A 14,678-nucleotide genomic window follows, 5' to 3' on the forward strand; every position below is an offset into this window, starting at 1 on the left:
CTGTGAACAAACACTTGAGAAAATCAACTTATAGGTAGAAAGGTTTGTTTTGGTTCATGGCTCCAGACATTTCATTCCATAGGTAACTGAGGTGAGGCAGAGCATGATGGTAGGGAGTGTGTGACACAGCAAAGTTGCTGACCTAATTACAGCTAGGAAGCAGAGGCAGCATCATAAAAAGGCTTGGCTCTCAGTATCTTCTACAATGGTACATCCCTAATGACATTTTGATAAGCCCGACCACCTAGAATTTCCTTCACCTTCCAACAGATCCTCAGGCTGGTAATCTAGCCTTTGGCATATGGGCCTTTCAGGTGACCAAAGGGCCAAACCATAGCATAGGCAGACAATTCTTTCGGTGCATGGAAAATGCCACATCATTTTCTTGTGGTATCTCTGATTTGTGATAAGAAGTATGCTGTTACTTAAATTGACTTTTCCTCTGCGGGAGATATATTATTTCTTTCTTGCTGATTTTGAACTGTGTTTTTTGGTCTTTATTTATGCCTTCCACCAAATTCAGGACATTTTCAACTTATTTTTCTGAATATTTTTTCAATCTCAAACGTTCTCTTCTTCCCTTCTGAGTGTCTGGTAATACTGCTTTTAGATTTTTTATTATATCATGTGTCTGTATTTTCTGTATTGTTCAGACTGTAATTTTTGTTACTTTAGCTTTAACTTTGCTAACTTTTTTCTATAATCCCCATTTCCTATTGTAATCTTTAAAAAACTTTTAAAAAATATTCTTTTAATTCTAGCAATTTCTATTAAGTTTTCCTTTGTGTCTTCCTTTTCTTTGCTGAGGATTTTTTTTTCAAAATAGTGATTATTCATAATAGCATTTTGTGGTGCTTGCTGTCAAATAACTATGACACCTATGTCATCCTGGTGTTAGCATCTATTCATCCTCATCTATCATTCTAATTGAAATGTTCATAGTTCTTGATATCACGGGTGATTTTTAATTTTATCCTGGACAATTCGAAGATTTCAACTCTGGTTGTTATTTGCATCTTGCTGTTCATTACTTCTATGACTGTAGACATTTCGGTTTGCACACCTAATCTCTGCAATTGTCAACTGGTCAGGAGGAGTAGGGACATTACCTTATAATGACTTGGGCAGGATGCTGACAGACAGCTGTACCTCATTATAGCTTGTCTGGAATGGTAGTCAGGAATTTACTGGTACACAGACTCTGTAGATACCCACCAACCTGCCAGTTACTGCTGTTTCAAAACTGTAATAGAGGTACACAGTTGTGTTGTTGACTACCACACACAACCAGATTAGGGAGTACATATGTTTGGGGCAGTGTTCAAATGGAGTAGGACATGTGCTGCTGAAAGGGCTTGGCCTTGAAGGAAATGCTACTTTCCCAATCATTTGTGAATAGAGAGAAGGCTTATCCTGTCTTAGTGTTTTGTTTTTATTTGGTTACTATATGCTTGTTGTTTCTGTTTCATGAGCCTCTCTGGCACCTGTACCAAGACATATAGAAAGCAACAGTTCATACCTCAAATCTCGGCTTACAGGCAAGCCCTTGCTCTCTTCTTTTCGTTGTCTTGTACTTGCCTCATCTAATTCTTTCAGGGTTTCTAAACATAATGTGAAATGTGTTTACTCAGTTTTGTCTAAAACCAAAAGTTCCATTTACGTTAATGAGGGACATTATGATACATTCCATCTTAATGTACAGAAGAAGGAGGCTTTGCAGATGCTTCTGTCCCCTGTCACCACTTGCTGCAGCCATAGTCAACCTCACTGTGTTCTTCAACATCACAGCCCATGGCAAGCCCTTGGGCCACATCTCCTTCAAGCTGCTTGCAGATAAATTTCCAAAGACAGTAGAAAACTTTCATGGTCTGAGGGCTGGAGAGAAAGGATTTGGATATAAGGGCTCCTCCTTTCACAGAATTACTCCAGGATTCATGTGTCAGGGTGGTGACTTTACACACCATAATGGCACTAGAAGCAGGTCCATTTACATGGAGAAATTTAAGGATGAGAACTTCATCCTGAAGCATACAGGTCCTGCCATCTTGTTCATGGAAAATTCTGGACCAAATTCCAATGGTCCCCAGTTTTTTATCTACACTTCCTAGACTGGGTGGATTGAAAACTTGTGATCATTGGTGAAAGAAGGCATGAGCATTGTGGAAGCCATGGAGAATTTTGGGTCCAGGAATTGCAAGATCCACAGAAGATCACCATTGCCAACCGTGGACAACTCTAATGCTTTTGACTTGTAGGTATCTTACTCACCAGACCATTTCTTCTGTAGCTCAGGAGAGCCAATCCAACCCATTTGCTTGCAATACCCCACAACCTCTGTTCTCACTGAACTTCTTTGGGTTCTGTAGTCTCCTCATTCTCCTCCAAGTCTAGCTGAAATGCAGAGTTAAGTTTATGATTATTAATAAAAATTAAATAAGAAAAATAAAATATAGAAAGGATACCAACGTATAAAATACATATTAATTATACAATAACAGTTTTTCATACAAATACATTATTTTAAAGTAATGTACACAATGTGTACCCCAAGTATCATGTCACTAAGAGTTAGTGTTCGTCGTAAGGGACAAAGAGAAGATATGAATAGGGATGTGATGGAATACATGCATGGGGGACTCATTCATTTCTGTCTCTCTCTCTCTTGTTCTTTCAAGGACTTAAATAGGCAGTTTTACTAAATTTGTCTTTAGACAATTTCATATATGTATGCCATGCATATCATATATTCTCATGTACACCCTTCCCACAAATCTCTCGCTCATGTGTATGTCTATTTTGTTTGGTGGCCCACTGAGATTAATCAGAGCTGATTTTGTGACCATGGATTTGGGGCTATCTGTTAGAGTCTGGAGGGCTCAGCAGTGGGTATACAACTAAAGACAATGATTTCTCCTCTCCCAGAATCTCTCATCATCCAATAGTTCAGAGGTAAAAAGGAGGGCTCTGTGAACCTCTCCTGCTTCCTTGACTGGCATTGCTAGGGCCTGTGAAGCCCAGTGCAAGTAACAAGAGTTAATGACTGTAAAATATGTATGAAGTCTAGAGAATGGCACCTTGCAGTCCTTCATCCTATCTTCCAGGTCTTCCATACTTCCTTCACTCTCTTCTATCATTTTCTTCACCACTTTTCAACTTGGTGAGGCTCAGGGATAGAGTGAGTCCAGAAGTCCCCAAAACAAACTTTTAGGCTATGAAAACACCTATAGGGCAAAACAAAAAGAAAGATGACATAGCACACATGAACAACACAGAAAAGTTCAGACAAAGATGTGACCTCTTCATTCTGTCTAAATCTGCATATGTAAGGCAAAACATTTTACATTTATCCAAATATGATATTCAATATAGATTTGTAGCATATAATGCACTCCAACCAAACACTACTACATCAGTTAATTTGGTGTGTGTTTCCTTCTAACTATTACTATAATGGCAAGATATCAATTCTTGCAGTTTATTTATTTAATGAGTCTTATTGTGAGAAAATTATTATACTAAAATGAAATAAAGTAGGAAGATAATTAAGAAGGAAACAGTTGTTCCAAATGTGACATCTTTCTGAAGGTCATTAACTGCATGGCAATTATAAAAAGTCAAATATAGGCCTATTTCATGTTCAAGATCTGTTAATGGAACAAGGGAAGGTGGTATAACCTCAGTGGGATTTTCTGGCATCTTCCCAGGAAGAAGAGAGAAAAACTGTTTTCTTTGACCACGTTCTTGAAAAGTAGCTGTGATCCTAAGTACACATGGTAGATGTCACTTCAATGCATTCCACCTTTGCCTCGAAGGTTTATGGGGCAAAAGGAGCCATAAGCAACAACTGTTTCTTACCAGGGCCATTAAGTATGTGTAAATGGTCCTTCTCCTGAGCCTTGGCACTTTTTGTTGGTCACAAAGGACCTGGATACAGTGCTAGGCTGTGGTGCTCTATGAGAGGTTGTTACATGGCATTAACAACTGCAATGTTCCTTCCTTGTATCTGTACCTTATCCATAATGAGGAAGAGTTGACTTCTCCTCAATTGTGGCTTCATCCAAATAATTGCTTTGCACAGGAGAATGAGATAAATATGACGACAAGTCTATTTTTTTATCCTTTGCCAGTGCCGCAAGAAAGACAAGGAAGAAAAACATTGATCTCATCTCAGAAAGATGAGACATATGTGCAGCAGAGTTGAATAACCTTGAGCTAAACTCATTTTAGATTTTTTAGAAACTCTAGATAAAATGTATACGAAATCCAGTCAAGTCTAGCAGAGTTGTCCTCTTGAGTCCAGTTTAGATCAGCCAATGTTTATGTAACTCTTCAGTTGTATGACAAATAAATATTGCAGTTGTGTACCTAGAGGCCTCTGAGTTAATTTGTTATGCATCAACAGTGTGAAAATACAATAGCGGAGGCAGTGAGAATGCTATATTTTGGGTCTGAGATGTCTACCAAAGTCCATGATTAAAGGCTTGGTTCTCCAGGGTCGCATTACTGAGAGATAATGGAGGATTTAGGAAGGAAGGTTTGGTGAGAAGTATTAGATATTAGGTCACATCCTCAAAGAGGTTTGTGGAAGCCTAGTTTCTTTCTTTTTCATGTCCCAGCCATGAGGTGAATAGTTTCTTTGTGATACAATCCATGCCATGATATGCTACTTCAATACATACTCCAAAGCAGTGGGGCCAGCCAAACATAGACTGAAATATCCCAAACCCTGAGCCCGAATCACCTTTCACTGATGTAAATTAATTAGTTCAGGCATTTTATCATAGTAATAGAAAACTGACTGACACAAACTCTTTCACCTGGGAGATTACTTGTAGTAGTGCCCTATGACAATAATGAGGCAAGAAGAATTGCAATTTGATTACTTTCCTATTGGTCAATTCCGTTATTATCTAATGTGATATGGATTATAGCTATAGGAAGTGATGGATAGTTTCAAAAGCCTATAGAAGCACACACACAAAAAAAATCTATATATAACAAATACATACAGGTACAAGGTTATGATATTGTATGTGTACAAGTTACACCTTGTTTTAAAAATAAAAAATAAAAAGAACAAAAATGTATGCCTCGATAGCTCAGTATATCCATTTAAACTGAAATTAAGTAAAAAATTAAATGGTTGTGTGTGTCCCATGTGCCAGGCTCTGTTGACCTGATCCAATCACTGCACTTTGGCTATCGCAGAATGAAAAGGGTCACACACCGTCTTGATTCAATAGTGTGCAGTATTCGGTAAAACAAGAGAAGGCAGCTAACTCAGAAATCCATCCTCATCAGAGTAGCCTACTCCAAATTGAGAAAGCCAGTCAACACACAGGCTGACACAGGTGGATCTGCAAAATGCCGAACCCATGATGCAAATGAATAATGAGCAAGCCCCTCCTGAGTCTATGCATGACTCAGGCGTTCCTAGCAGCTCTGGATTGCTACCAGCCAGGGAGAATTAATTGCATGCTCATGGTTCCTTTATTACAGATAACAATTATTCCTAAACACACTACAGACAGAACTTGGACCTTTTCTCCATCTACTTTCCAGTCTCCTTTAGTGTCCATTCATTTTTCCAAACAAGCTTATTCACTTATTCCTTTCCCTCTCACGTCTCCTCAGATGGGACACACCGATGCTGCCTTATTCATCTCCAGACATTAGTTATTAAAAGTTCAATCCTGAATCATGACGGCAAATCTATGGGGCCTAGACAACTACTTGTAGCCAGGGCTGCTCATGGAGTGGAGAAGTGACCACAAAAAGGGGGTGCTTTCTGTCTTCTGCTGCACAGTACCCCCATCCTCTGAACCTGGCAACCTATAATAAGTCTGCTGAGTCACCATCTACCAAAAGCAGCAGCAGGAAAGAGAAAAACGTCTCTGCCGACCGCAGTGGTGGAATAGAAAGAACACTGAGCCTCATCTCTGACGATCAGAGTGTGAATTTTGGTCCTGACTCACTCGTCATGCAATAGTAAACTCTGGTTCCTGAAAGTGTGGCAGCATCAGCATCCCACAGAGAATTTCAGGGCCTAGCCAATACCCACGGCATTTTAATGTGCATTTTAGCAAGATCCCCAGATGAAGTATGAGAAAATATGACATGGGAAAATTACTGGATATTACTTTTCACATGTGAGTTAATGCAGACAACAAGGCTATGTAAGTGCTACTAACCACATCGCAGTTATGGTTTTAGCATGTTCTCCTTATCCTCATCTTTTGTTGTACAAAATTACACACAGCATTTGCCATCCTATGCATTTGAAAGTACAAAGGTCATTGTAGAGTTCATGAATTTTTAGAAAAGTGCATGCCTTTGTGCAGCCGTCCTCAACATCCATCTCCATCACTCCCTTCATCTGGTCCTTGAAGACTAGCATCCTATGTTATGGGCCTATGATAGTGACTACTTGAACTATTCATCGCAAGTAAAAACCATACAATATTTGTCTTTCTGTGTATGACTAGCTTATTTCGTATTATGTATAATGTCCTGAAGGTTAATTCATGTTGCAACATACTGCAGCAGTTCCTTCCTTTGAAAACTGAATGACAGTCCATTTTCTAGATCACATTTTTCTCATGTACTCATCTGTTAGTAAATACTGGATGACTTCTATATTTTAGCTATTTTGAATGTGCTACTGTGAATATGGGCATAAAAAAGATACCTTTGAGGTTCTGGTTTTAATTATTTCAAATGTACACTTGGAAGTAGAATTTCTGAATCATATGGTGTCTGAGTTAGCATTAACTGTTAATTTGACATAGCCTAGATTCACCTAAGGGAAAAAACAGTCTCTGCTGAGTAATGGCATTTATTAGGTTGATCTGTGAGTTTGTAGTGAGAGACTGCCTTACTTATTAATGAATGTGGGAGGGCCCAGGCCACTGTGGGCAGTACCATTCCTTGAGCAAATGCTCTTGGACTGTATAAAGAAGCTAGATGAGCCTGGGCAAGCCAGAGAGCAAGCTGGAAAGCAGTGTTCATCCATGGTTCCTAACCTTGATTTCCTGTACTGACTTCGCAAAGTGTTGGACTATAACCTGGAAGTGTAAGCCAAATGAATCCTTTCCTCCCCATGTTGCTTTTGATCAGAATTTTTTATCACAGTAACAGCACGAAACTAAACCATATGATAATTATCTTTTTAATTCACAATATTGACATATTCTTTCCTCCAATTGCTCCACCATGTTACACTCCTACCGATAGTGCACTAGAATTCCAATATCAGTACATCGTCAACAGAACTTATTTCCTGTTCTTGTGTGTGTGATGGTGGACATGCTAATGGGTTTGGCATCTCAGTGCAGTTTCATTTACACTTCTTAATAATTTGTGATGTCCAATATCTTTGAATGTGCTTATTGGCCATTTGTGTGTCTGCTCTGGAGAAATGTCAATCTAACACCTGTGAATTGAAAACATTTTCTCCAATTATTTAGGTTGCCTTTGAGTTTCAATATTTTTTGATACGGAAAACAATTTTAAATTCTCATTAAATCTAGTACTTGTGTGGTTGGCCAAGTGCTTTATAGTTTTAGGTCTTACACATTTAGGTCTTTTGTGCATTTTGAGTTTGTTTTTTAGTACAACGGTAGGCAAAGGATCATAGTTTTAAAAATATGTGTATTCATTTTCTAGTATGTTCTGTTGAGAAGATCATCCTTGCTGAATGGCTTAAGTACCCTATCAAAATTCATTTGACCATATTGTGTGAATGTTTACTTATAAGACCTCTATTGTACCTAGTCTATATGTCCTATGTATGTATTATGCCAACATCACACTTTTGATTACTATAGCTTTCTAGTAAGTTTTGAAGTCAGGAAATTGTGGGTCCTCTAGTTTTGTTCTTCTTTGTAAACCTAACTTTGGATATATGAGGTCTCTGGAGATTCCAAATGAATTTTGAGATATTTTTCGATTTCTGCAAAAAAAATGTTATTGAGATTTCACAGGGATTATGTTGGATCTGTAAATCATTTTGGGTAGTATGAATTTATTAATAAGATTGTTTTTCAATCCACAAATAAGACATCTACGTCCGTTTACTTTTGTTTGTGTGGTTTCAGCATTGATTTTAGTTCTTGTTGTATAATTTTTCACCTCCCTAGTTAATTCCTAAATATTATATGAGGTTATTTTCATAATTGCTCATTATTAGTGTATAGAACATGCAGCTGATTTTTTGTGCATTAAATATGTTTCCTGCTACTTAGCTGCATACATTTAGTGGTCCTACAAAGGAATTTTGTGTTAGAATTTTCAATGTTTATACAGATAAGATTACATTATCTGCAAACAGACTTTTTTTTTCTCTTCCCAAGTTCTGTGATGACGGGTGCTTGCCACCATGCCCAGATTCTTCCTATTTGCTTAATACAAGCACTTGTATCTACAAATTGCCACTTAAACAGTTCTTTTTGCTAACTTCTAGAAGTTTTGATATGGTATGTTTTCATTTTATATTTCTCTATATTTTTTAGATTTCTTTCTTGGTCCATTGGTTGTTGAAGACCATTGTTTAATTCTCATAAATTTGTGACTATCTCACTCATACTTCTGATACTAATTTTTAAATTCATCCCGTTGTAGTCAGAGAATCTACTTTGTGGTGTGCCTTTTAAAATTCAGACTTAATGTGTTGCCTAATACATAGTCTACCCCAGAAAATACCTCTCCTAGTTTGTCCTTTGTTGCTGTAATACACATCATTAACAAAAACAACTTTATAAGGAAAGAGTTTATTTGACTTTTGTGTCCCAGATCACAGCCTATCACTGAGGGAGGTCAAGGCTGAAACCTGCAGATGGAAACTAAAGCAGAACCATGGAGGGGTACTACTTGCTAGCTTGCTCCTCATGGTTTGCTCATCCTGCTTTCTTATGCAACCCAGGACCACTTGCCCAGGGGTGGCACTGCCCTCTGGGCTGGACCCTCTCACGTCAATCATTAACCAAGAAAATGTCTCATAGACTTGCCTACCAGCCAATCTGATGGAAGCATTTCTTAATTGAAGTTCCCTCTTCCCAAATAACCCTGGCTGTGTCAAGTTGACCAAAAAAAAAAAAAAAAAAACCCTAACCAACACAACAGCCCACGTGTACTTGATAAAAACGCATTTGTTGCTGAGGTGAGTGTTGTGTTCACGTCTATAGATCTACTTGATTTATTATGGTTTTCAGTTTGTTCTTTCATTCCCCATATTCTATGTGGTTCTATCAATTATTGGAAGTGGAACACTGAAGTATCTAATCTATTATTGTAGTACTATCTATTTCTTTCTTCAATTCTATTGGGTTTTGCTTCATTGACTTTCATGGTCTTTTATCAGGGCATAAATGTTTATGAATGTTACATATTCTTGCTGTATTGGCTATTTTATTAATGCACTAACCTTATTTGTCTCTTGTAAGTTATTTTGATTTAAACTCTATTTAGTATAGCTACCCTTTTCTATTTTTATTATTGTTTAATCAGAATATTTTCTCCATTATCCCACTTAAAATTATTTGTGCTTTTGGATTTAAAGTGAATCTGATATGGAAAGTATGTAATTGCGTAATTTAAAAAACTCACTCTGAGCTGGATGTGGTAGCTCATGCTTATAATCACAGCATTCAGAAGACAGAAGCAGGACTGCTGGCAGTTCAAAGCTAGTCTGGGCTACATAGTAAGTTTCAGGCCAACCTGTGCTATTGTGTCTCACAAAACCAAAATACGCAAATAAATAAAAGGAATACAAATTCATTTTTGCTAATCTCTGCCTTTTGATTACAGAGTTTGATCTATTCACATTTAAAGTAATTATTGATAAAACAGAGAATTTCTGTTCTTTTACCATTTGCTTTCTGTATACCTTATAGGGCTCTTTGTTCTTTTCTCCTGGGTTACTGTGTTACTGTTTTGTACATTCTTTATTTTTTTTCTTTTTGGAATGCAGTGTTTACATTCATTTCGCATGGATTCTATAGATATTTTCTTTGTTGTTATCTTGGGGATGGAAATTTTACGTCTTACAATTGTAGTGCTCTAACTTGAATTTATACCAGCTTATCTTTAGGAACACGTAATATTCTTGTAACTGCTCTGTCCTTTTCCTAGCTTCTTTTGGTTGTTTGATGTCATGAAGTTACATCTTTATGAATGATGTGTCCCGAAACATAAACAAATTCTCTTAAATGCAATAGTCTCTTAAACCATGCAGGAAACAACATGCAGAATTATAACTCTGCTAGAATGATATCAGTTTTGAGACTAATAATTTTTAAAGTTATTAATCCCTAAAATCACGAGGAAAACAAAAAGGGAGAGTTATAAACTACTATTAAAACAATACTAGTTTTATAATTGTCCATGTGTTGACTTTTATTGTGATTGGTATTTATCCATAGAGTATTAAATTATTGTCTAGACACTAGACTCTAGTGTCTTTTCAGTTTCTACTCCGGCGGTTTGGAGTATTTCTTTAAGGGCAAGTCAGATAAACTTCTTCAATGTTTGTTTATTTTGGACTGTCATATGTCACTTTCTCTTTTTCAGGACAATATTTCTGGACATAGGATTACTAGCTGCCAGGGTCGTTTGTTCCTCTTTGACTTTATTTGCCTCCACAATTTCTCATAGCCAATCTGTTTATCATCTTAACTGATGATCTCTATGCAGCAAGATTGCTTTTTTGACAACTCTTTGCTTTTTAAGAGAGTGTTTATAATGTGTTTTTGTGTGTCTGAGTTTATATTACTTGGAGTCTATTAATCTGAAATGTTTTGTTCATATCTTTCCCTAAATTTGGGACACACTCAGTCATTCTTCAAATATTCACTTTGTATCTCTTTTCTTTCTGGGAATCCCACAATGTATGTGTTAGACTACTTGGTGGTGGTCCATGGGTTTCTTATGCTATTCACTTCAATCTCATTTCTGTCTTTTTCTCAGATGCAGTGATTTTCATTGTCTTGTCTTGAAGTTTAGTCATTCTTCTGCCTACTCAACTATACCTTTGAATCCCTCTAGTGATTGTTTTCTCTCTCTCTCTCTCTCTCTCTCTCTCTCTCTCTCTCTCTCTCTCTCTCTCTCTCTCTCTCTGTGTGTGTGTGTGTGTGTGTGTGTGTGTGTGTGTGTGTGTGTGTGATTTTTCAATACAAGGATTTCTTTTTGTTTGGTCCTTTTTAGATTTTTCTCTTTATTGATGTTTCCATGTTGGTCATACATCATTTTCTTGACTTTAGATATGTTTCCTTTAGTAACTTACCACTTTAAAGATTGTTATGTTAAAGTTTGTCTAGTAGTTTTCCATTTGGTCTTTTTCAGGGAAAGTCTTTGTCAACTGATTTCTTTCCTTTGTATGTCCACACTTAGCTGTTTCATTGTATATCCTGTGGTTCTTCGGTCGAAAATAGATAGGTGAATCTAATTATGTGGAAATTCTAAAACTCAGATACACTTCTCTTATCAGTAATCACTGTTCTTTATTTTTTTTATTTCTTTTATTATGATTTCTGGATTATTGTACGTTGTATCTGTGCCAGGTATCAGCCTGTGGTATCAACTCAAGATCCTACTTCTTTCTGGAACCTGCACTTTCTCTGGCATGCATGGTCACTTTTTTTAATTTAAGAATTTTTTTTATTTATTTTACATACCAACCACAGATCCTCCTCCTATCCCTCCTCCTGCTGCCCCCCCCACAGCCTTCCCCCCTACCTACTCCCATCCCCTCCTCCAAAAGGGTAAAGGCTCCCATTGGGAGTCAGCAAAGCCTGGTACATTCATTCAGTTGAGGCAGGACCAAGCCCCTCCCCCTGAATCAAGACTGAGCAAGGTGTCCCACCATAGGTAAAGGGCTCCAGAAAGCCAGCTCATGCATCAGGGATAGTTCCTGAAACCACTGCTAGGGGCCTCTCAAACAGACTAAGCTACACAACTGGCTCCCATGTGCAGAGGGCCTAGTCTGGTCCCATGCAAGTTCCACACCTATGAGTTTCTTTGAGCTTGGTTCAGTTGTCTCTGTAGAATTCCCCATCATAATCTTGACCCCCCCCCCGCCACCCTTGCTCATATAGTCACTCTTCCCTCTCTTCGATTGGACTCCTAGAGCTTGGCCTGGTGAATACCCTAACTGTCATCATAGAGCCTTCATCCAGTAACTGATAGAAGCAGATGCAGAGAGCCACAGCCAAGCAGCAGGCCTAGCTCCAGTAGTCCAGTTGAAGAGAGGGAAGAGGGATTCTATGAGCAAGAGGAGTCAAGATCTGTTCTGCAAATGTTGTTGTTCTTTAATCTACTAGTGTTTGCTGTTTGGCTCTCAAAATGAAGATAAAAAGAAAGAAAAAAAACCTATGAGGGGTGGTGCCTAGTCTTACTGCAACTTGATATGCCATGTTTGGTTGATATCCATGGGAGGCCTGCCCTTTTCTGAAGAGAAATGGAGGAGTGGATGGGGAATGGTGGGAAACTGTAGTCAGGATGTAACATACAAAGAAGAAAAAAATTAAAAAATCTTTAAAGAGGATGAGTATACTGCTTTAAGTCCTGGAAATCACTTCAGCTAGATAAAGAAGGCCTTGTAATAATGTAGTGAGGTACAATGGCTGCATTTCTTTTGTCTGAAGCTACAATGAGTGATTTGAGAATAGATCCCCACTATTCAGAGAAAAGAATTTTCCTTGTCCATCCTTGGCTCTGCAAGCTGTGTACAGTTTATTCCAAGGAAGAACATGCAGCTGCCTCCTACAGATCCAGGAATGCTGGATAGGTAACTGCTACTCTCCTGAGAGTTTACTTGAGCACAACTGAGTATCCAGATCTTTTTCTGGATACTGTATTCCTTCAATAATTTTCCAAATACATAACATCCAACAGATTTTGCCAACATATTTGCTGTGTACTTGTAGAGACAGATTCCTGGTATTTACTATTTTCTCTCCTCATCTTGCTACAATCCTTTTGCTCATTTTTTTTTTGGTGGAGGATCTCATTATGTAGCTATGGCTGGAAGCTACCCTTTAATTCCCTATCTCTTTTTTTTCATCTTCCTGAGTGTTGTGGTCACAGGTGTGCACCACCACACCACATCCAGCTGCAGAATCCCTTTTCTTACTGTTCCATTTTAAGTGTTTGATTTTTAGATTAGTGAATAGCATAATCTATTTTGTGGGTTAAATATGCATTTCTATGAATTTTAAATATATGTCCTCATCTATGCAGCCATCAAAAACACCTAAATAGAAACATTTCCTTTACAATAAAAATCTTCATGAGGTTCTCCTGTAGATGCCTGCTCCTTGCCCTTACCTTTATCTCCTAGCAACAATTGATCTGTCCTCTATCATTATAATTTTGTCTGCATATGATATTGTATAAAGTACAACATGGCCTGTGTTGCCTTTTGAGGCTGGATTCTTCTATTCGTTATTTTGGAATTGATTTATTTATCTATAGTAAATTTCTTTATATTACTGAAAAAAGATTCCCCTGTATGGATGGATATACCATAGTTTATTCATTTACCTTTTCCTTTTGAAGGATATTTGTATTGTTTCCTGTTGCTAGTGATTACGGTGTACAGACAATCCAAACATTAGTGTGTAGGGCTTTTATTTATGGTTTACACCTCCAAGCACTTCATTTTCTTCAGAGATGTTAGAAATGTTATCATTCATGTTTCACTTTCCAAATGTTTATTATGAACATACAGAGGTAAAATCAACATTTTGTTTCGTTTCTGTACTCCAACCACCCTGGATTCACACACTTCTTTAGAAATTTTGCTTCATTGTTGAGAGAAAGCATACTATCTTTTGTTCACAGAGCCAGCTTCATGTCTTTCTTCCTAGCCCGCATGCCTTGTTATACTGAATTGGCTAAGATTTCTACCATGGTGATCAGCATCAGTAGTAAGCATGGGCATCCGTATACTATTTCCAATCTTGCAGGAAAGAATTCCATCTGTCATCATTAAGGATATCGCCTACATTTTCCTTAAATGCTCTTTGGCAGGTTGTGAAGAGTTCCCTCTGTTTCTAATTTGTGGAGAGGATATTGTCAGGAGTGGCTTTTGAAACTTTGTTGAATGAATTTGTTGCATCCATTGATATGATCATATGATTTGTTTTCTTTTGACTGCTTGTGTGGTTGGTTGATTGCATTGACTGATGGTTTTGAGTACCAAACCAGGTTTTTCTTTCCAGGTTAAAACCTACTTGGGTTGTATTATACTCTTTATTTTAATATTACTGGATTAGATTTTCAAATATTTTTTGAGTATCTGTATGCCATTTTTAAATAAAAGATACTGTTTTGCAGTTGTCTAAAGGTACATTCTGCTGCTATAATAAAATATCTGTAGTTGAGAGATTTATCAGGAAAAGAAGTTTATTTTGAAGTCTGAAAAATCTAGGCTCAGATGTCCATGTGCAGTGGGGCAATTATATCATTAGGAAGCATAGAGTAAACGTTCATATCACGTTACAGGAGCATTATGAGAATATAAGAGGCATGTGAGAGAGCATCTATATATGCGGTTGCCTTGTTTTAAAAACAGCTTGATCTCAAAGTAACTGTCTTTGTTAAGGTTTCTATTGCTGTGGTAAAACACTATGGCCAAAGCAACTTAGGGAGAAAGGGTTTATTTAATCTTACAGCCTGTAGTC

The 14,678-nt window shown here is 37.5% G+C and overlaps 1 pseudogene; it reads left to right on the plus strand.

The window, feature by feature from the left end:
* Window positions 1-1,664: 1,664 nt before the first annotated feature.
* LOC131899668 (peptidyl-prolyl cis-trans isomerase A-like) lies at window positions 1,665-2,239 on the plus strand (annotated as a pseudogene).
* The last annotated feature ends 12,439 nt before the right edge of the window (window positions 2,240-14,678 follow it).

This window comes from Peromyscus eremicus, chromosome X (genome assembly GCF_949786415.1).
Source record: "Peromyscus eremicus chromosome X, PerEre_H2_v1, whole genome shotgun sequence".
Lineage (NCBI taxonomy): Eukaryota > Metazoa > Chordata > Mammalia > Rodentia > Cricetidae > Peromyscus > Peromyscus eremicus.